The 7,145-nt window shown below is 38.8% G+C and overlaps 1 non-coding gene across 1 annotated transcript; it reads right to left on the bottom strand.

Annotated features, from left to right (window-relative positions):
* Positions 1-351: 351 nt before the first annotated feature.
* Positions 352-458, bottom strand: LOC145103590 (small nucleolar RNA R71). Its single transcript, XR_013706673.1, has one exon. It is a non-coding gene; the product is annotated as a small nucleolar RNA R71 (small nucleolar RNA).
* Between the last annotated feature and the right edge of the window lie 6,687 nt (positions 459-7,145).

Here is a 7,145-nt window from a genome sequence, read left to right as displayed (position 1 = left end):
AAGATCAAACACCAAAGAAGACACCTTTACAAGAATTCAAATCAGTGTTATCAAAGAAGTCAGGGAAGAAAACGGAGGAGTCAAGTTCATCTTCAAAGAACAAGAGCAAGCTTGAACACTTAGATCAAATAACCGTCCAAGCCGAGTCCGCATACGATACCGAGCCTGAATTTGAATTATTTTTATACTCCCAATATCCCAAGGGAGACAGCTTTGCTAAGGATGCTACTGGTGACTTTTAAGGGAGCAGCAAAAGACTGGTTGAAGGCACTCCCACCTGATACAATCACCACATGGGCCCAATTGCGTGAGAGATTTCTAGATCAGTTTTGTCCACCCTCCAAAATCTGTAAACTCAAGAAGGCAATTGCCAACTTTGAGCAAAATCTGGTGGAGTCATTATATGAGGCCTGGGAATGCTACAAGGGGTTGTTAAGGAATTGTACTCAACATGACCTCAATATTCAACAAGAGATGTCAATATTTTATGATGGGGTGAATGTCATGACTAGACAACTCCTTGATTCGCAAGGACCACTAATGAAGAAGAACCCAAATCAGGCCAAGGAGCTGATTGAAGAGTTTTCAAGGCACTCTTATGAGTATCACAACCCAGGGCGTGATGGAATAAAAGGCAGTGGAGGTACACAAACTGAAGAGATGGCTGCTGTGATGGCAATGCTTAGCACTATGGATAGGAGATTGACTCAATTGGACCAATAAATTCATGCAATTCGAGTTAGTTGCGAGAGATATAGTGGCCCACACTTGACAAAGGATTGCAATATGGATGAATATGGAAACAAGAAAGCTCAAGTATGCTACTCAAGTGAGGACAAGTATGATGAAGATTAGAGAAAACCAAAGAAAGAGTGGCTGCCTTACGAAGAATACAAGAAGTAAAAAGAAGAGAAATTTAGGCAAACTGGTCGGGGCTTCTACCAAAGAGAGCAACCACTAGCTGAGAATAAATTAGCATCAAAGACCATGTTGATGAAATTCATGGAAGCTTCAGAAAAAAAGACATGATGCTACTGACGCTGCAATGGAAGAACAAAGAACTCTAATGAAGAATCATCATGCAATGATGATAGATCAGCAAGCATTAATAAAGAATTAGCAAGCCTCCATCAATAACCTTGAAGTACAACTTAGTAAACTTACCACTTTGGTTAATGAGAAGATATTTCCAAAAAGTCGTGAAAACAAAACTCAATCTCACGTAATGGCCATAGATATTGAAGAAGAGGCGATTTATGAGTTCCTAGAAGCCTTATAAGTGGAGCCACAGCAGCCCGATCCAAAGCCAAAGAAGCCGAAGCTCGAAATTGAAGAATCTGCTGGAATACCCAGTTCATGTCGTGAGCCCACCATGCTCACGTCGTGGGCTCAATATGAACAGAAGAAATCCGTATATGTTCCGGCTTATAAACCACCTTTGCCATTCCCGTCTAGAGCTAATCTCAGTCCACTGGAGAGAGAACATATGGAGTTTATCAAGCAATTAAAGGGTATTCCTATCAATACTCCTTTTATTGATTCACTTGCAAAAGTTCCAGAATATGCTAAGTTCCTACAAGACTTGTTAGACACTCGTCAACAATTGAAGAAGAATTTTAAGGTGATTCTAAGTGAGCAAAACTCAAAAGCCGTGTTGGGAGAAATACCTAAGAAAATGGGGGATCCTGGACGACTCACTCTCCCATGTGAGTTTGGGAATAATATGAAGGTTTATGCTTTAGCCGACTCTGGGGCTAACATAAATTTGATGCCCTATTCGTTTTATCAAAAATTAAATATTCAGAAGTTGAAGGCTACAAAGATGACTATTCACATGGCGAACCGTTCAGTGACACCGCCCCAGGGCATTGCGGAAGATATTCTCGTGAAAATTTGGAAATTTATTTTTCCAATAGACTTTGTGGTTTTGGATATGAAAGATGATCCTAATGTTCCAATTAGTCTTGGTCGCCCGTTACTTAACACTGCTGGAGCTCTGGTTGATGTACGCAAGTCCAAGCTCACCTTGAGAGTTGGGAAAGAGAAGGGAATTTTTGGAATAGAAGATGGTTTCCAAGGGAATCATGCTCAAGAAGAGGTTTTCAACATTAATGAAGAAAATGAACTTGAAGAATTAGAGAAGCTCATGGAAGAAGAAATCAAAACAATTCAACAAGTCAAAAGAACAAAACCGAGAGCATCTGTTCCATTTTTAGTTGAAGTCATTGCCTACACGAATCCAACTTCTTGGGTGAGCAAGGAAGATGATGAGATGTCGTGTGATGAAGAGGAGGGTACATCAAAAATAACAAGACCAGTGGTAAAGGAAGAAAAGGATACTATGGAGTTTATGTATGAAGACAAGATAGAGATTATAGGGACCAAACGCAAGCTTGATGGAGACGAGGTCAAAGCAAAAAGGGAGAATTCGAAAAGGGCGTATAAAAGACGAGTACAAGCTTACAAGAGGCATTTCAAGGAGCAAAAGATCCTAGTGGTGGAATCTTCAGATGATTCAACGTAGGAGGCACAAAGTCCAGCTCAAGACTCCTCAAAAAGAAGCGCTTCTCGGGAGGCAACCTGAGTTTCGTTTGCATTTTCTTTCTTTTTCTTTTTAGTTTTTAGCATATTTTTAGTTCTTAGGAAGTCGATCATGTCATCCGAATTATTATCTTCATAATAAATTACCAAGTAAGGTTTCATTAAAACCAAGTGGTAAAACTTATTGAATATCTTACAAAATTAAATTTGGAGAAATTAATAAATCAGACGTACTTCACGACGTGAACCATTACGGGTTCACGACGTGAACTCGGATGGAACACGGGCATGGTTATTTTATATGATAACTATATTTTTTGTAAGCCTGCCCACTTTCAGTAATGACCCAACATATGCCTTAGCCCACTTCCTACTTAAATTGCCCAATTTTAGATTCCAGACAAAACTCACGACATGAACCATTCCGGATTCACGACGTGAGTTGTAAATTATTCGGGGCCACAAATTAAAGGATAAGGAATCAGTTTGACCTACCACTTTTTTATTCCTCACGAAGTGAAAGCGGTAACTGGTCCCCTCCATTCGATATTGGCCGACAACCACTCTATTTTCCTTTTTGCTTACGTAATACTTCAATCTAAGGTAATGATTCTTAAGTACTAAGTTTAATTCTTCTCTAATAGTTGAACTTAGGTTTAGGGTTTGTTAGTTAGTGGAAATGTATAAAATATGCCCTAGAATTAGTGAATTAGCCTTGGAATGTAGATGATTTATGGTCGAAAGTAACATAGGAGTAAGCCCCCAGCATTGCATTGGCCGATTTGTACAAGAACAGAACAGAATATGACATTGATGACGAACTTACGACGTGAATTCTTAGGAATTCATGACGTGAGTTATGGGCTGAACAGTTTTCTGTTTCTTTTATTTCTAAACTTGTGGGTTGTTTCTTTTGGTTGTGTTTATTGCTTGTTTTTGCAGAAATAGGCCCTAGAAGGGAGGCACCTCTTGGAGTTGCGGGTTTACACCCGTTTTACAATTTTCCCACAACAATGTCCCGAGACATCTTGACCCGATAGAAAAACAAATTAGGGTGGCTCTACAACCGAGAGATTGTAGTTGCTCTTACAATCAATTGAACACGGTTGAGGGAAGTCGGGCTCGTGGAAAGGTTGTCTTTGACAAAAATATTTATTAGAGATGGCTATTCATTCACTTGCTCGGGATGGCTCAACCTATTTCGGATCCAAGAGCGGGTGTATAAGGAATTTTGTGTGAGTTTTTATCAACAGTGACATTCCAGGAGACTGTCCTAGACCCACATTGGCAGCAAGCTTTGGTATTCCGGTTAGGGGTGAGTATCGGGAGTGCAACCTCGTTGAATTCGCTTGGAGGGTTGGAATATATGATCGACAAGAGGCAATGACTCCCGAATTTGGTATGTTCTTGAGCGAGGCAGCTAGAGGGTACACGGATGGTGTCACTAGATATGCTTTCTGGCATAATATTGCATCTGGTGTATCTATTCGTCTTATGGTGTATCTTGTATCTCGGAGTGTGTTGCAACATTCCTTATTTTTTTGGCACGTTTTCTGGTCGGGTCTGCACCTAGTTCTCACCCGGGGAGCCCTATTTGTGGAGGCCAATTTATTATGCGTTTGGATCGCTCGCATCATTTTCTTGTCCCTGATATTACTCGTTCCATGACTTGTGTGGATGAGCATGAGTATGGCATGGGGTATTTAGAGACCATGTGGGTTGTCAGAAACTTTATGGCGCATTGGGGAATAGTACCTTCAGATGATGAGGGTAATGAGGGTGATGAGCAGCCTGATACACAACTGGAACAACAACCACAGCCATGACCTAGGAGAAGAAACGTGAGAGGAAGAGGAGAGAGAGAGAGAGAGAGGGCATCCAATGCATCCACCCGCACCCATGGTAGGATCACACATTAGGAATGATATGGATGGGTATTTTGACCAGTTATCATTGAGCGTCAACTGCATTTGGGGGTACCATGGAGAATGTGGTTCGACACCTTGGGGTGGAACAGCCGCCTCATTTGGGGTATCATTACCCAATTTGCCCGAGGTGGACGGAGTATCGAGGACATGGAGAAGATGGGGCAGGCACTAGTGGATCAAACGAGGAGGATGAAGATGATTGATCATTTAGTTTTATTTTGTTTATTTTAGACTTTTTTGGTTTGTTTTTATTTTGTTTTTAAATTTTTTTCGATTGTAAGACTTTAAGATATTATGTTACTTTTCTCTTCTTTGGTTGTTAACTTTCAGTTTGCTAAGGAGTCTTGGGGAAGGAGTAAGGTCGAGTCAAGAGTCGTGTTCGTTTAGGCGAGTGTAGTTCAAGTTTAGAAGTTGAAAGTCGAAACCCACAATTGGAAATAAGTGTGGGGTGAGTCGAGAGAGAGGTTATAGTTAGAAGAGTCGTCAAAATACACTGAATTTAGAAGGGTCTTAATTTGTTAAGACGTTGAGTGGAGCATATGTATTTACAAGGAAGAAGGCAGTTTTAATTCTGGTTTACCCAGAATTCACTTCGTGACCCTATATTTCTCACGTTGTGAACAAAGTTCCAAGGAAATTCAGAATGCGCGATTTAGCGACTGCACATCGTGAGCCTGTACTGATTCACGTCGTGAGTTGTGAATTTCCACCATATTCATTTCGTTCCGTTCTTCTTCATTACATGGAATTAATGCCATTCCTTATGACACTTTTGTGACGATTCGATGGGCTATTTTCTCTAATATACAATGTGGCGTATGCTTTCCCACATTGTCTACATGATTTGGAGGCTTACACCATTCTCTTTGAAGATTGAAGTTTTGTTTGATGGCTGGTTTCGCAAGTTCAAGTCCAAGTTCTTATCTTTGAAGAGGTACAATATTCGAGATGCATATTTCAACCACACTTTTGGAGAAGCTCACGCCACTATCCCAGGGGAGTTTGTTCATTTTTCTCCTTTCTCTTAATTTTTTATATTATTTTAAGCATACAATGTGGGAATTGTATGAAATAAGGGTGGGGTAGGGGTAGAAAAAGTAAATTGCTAGATAATTTGGTAAATTTTAAAATTTTTATTAATAGGATCTAGTAGTAATAATTTGAACTGTACTTGCTAGTGGAATGATCCGATAAGAGCTCAAATGTTTAGTTGAGCCGATATACGTTATAATGCATTTGTGGTCTCCCTTATTTTAGTGAAATCATGGAACAAAAACATAACACTGCTTAGTTTGAGGAATGCAATATGTTTAGCTTCCTAAACCTGAAATGTATCCAGGAAAGATATGTCTTAACCAATAAAGGCTGAAGTTAAGCGCCTCTGCTTAAGAATGTAGGGTTTTGAGGAAAAAAGGAAAAAAAGTGAGTTATACATGTCAAAAAAGAGAGAGAAATTACCGAAAAGTAAAAATTCTTGAAGAATTTTGGAGCTATCAAAGTATGAAGATCAAAGATCAAAAATTCTGAAGAAATTCAAAAAAAAAAAAATTGAAGATGCCAAAAATCATGAAAGAAGTGAATTTAATGAAGTTAAAGATAAAAAATTAAAGAAAAGAAGAATTCAAGAGCTCCAAGTTGTGGTATCTTCTAAAAAGTTGTAATTCTCTAGTTTATGTATCCTTAGGTAGCTTTACAAAAATATCTTGAGGTTAGAAAGCTCTCTTAGGTTGGATTCAGAAGGTTGCATAAAATGAGAATTGTTCGAAAGAAGTGGGTAATTGTTTATGAAGATTGTGAGTATTTAAAGTATGGGGGTCATTTAGGCAAAAGTTTTAGACACAAATGCATGCATTGAGGTCTTGGCTTAATGGCTGAGCTGGAATTGGATTGTTCTATGTAATGCTAGTGATGAAGGTTTAAGTTTAAATAAGTAGATTTGCTTGAGGGCAAGCAAAGCCTAAGTGTGGGGTATTTTGATATTGCCATATTTATACATAGTTTTAGGCAATATTGATCTACATTTTATTTAATATTTTGGTTATTTGCACAGAATTATGGTACTTTTAAGGATAAATTTTTATGTGCAGCCAAATAGAAGTATTTTCAAAGAAAAGGACCAGAAGTGACAATACTTGGAACTTTGGGGGCTTGAAGAAAAGAAGAACGAAAAAACACCCAAAAGACGTACTCACAACGTGAACAGTTCATGGTTCACGACGTGAGTAAAGAGTTTTAGAAGATAAGCATACTGGTGAAGGAATCCTTGCCGAACACGATTATCTTGAGTTCACGACGTGAGACTTAAATTCTCACGACGTGAACGGGAAATTTTAAGATATTATAAATACCTTTGCCCATTACGATTTGGGAGATTTTTGGCTGAAGGAAGAGGTTCCAGGAGACGATTTATAGCAGAAGTAAGGTTTTGGGAAAAGGGTTTACAACACCAAAAGAGTAAAAGTCCATAATTAAGTTATTTGTTTGATACTTATGCACATGTTTTCTTATTTGAGTTGTGTTTATGTGTTAGTTGCTACTATGAGCAGCTGAATCTAGCTACTCTTATCTAGCTAGATGAAGCTTCTAACTTATGAATAGCATAATTTTGTATGGATTTATTAAGTTGGTGAATTGCATGTGTTTGATTTATTGTTACCTAGCATGCTTATGTTGTTG

This window comes from Lactuca serriola, chromosome 4 (genome assembly GCF_051521515.1).
Source record: "Lactuca serriola cultivar US96UC23 chromosome 4, Lser_US96UC23_V15, whole genome shotgun sequence".
Classification (NCBI taxonomy): Eukaryota; Viridiplantae; Streptophyta; class Magnoliopsida; order Asterales; family Asteraceae; genus Lactuca; species Lactuca serriola.
This window is presented reverse-complemented; position numbering and strand designations above follow the sequence as displayed.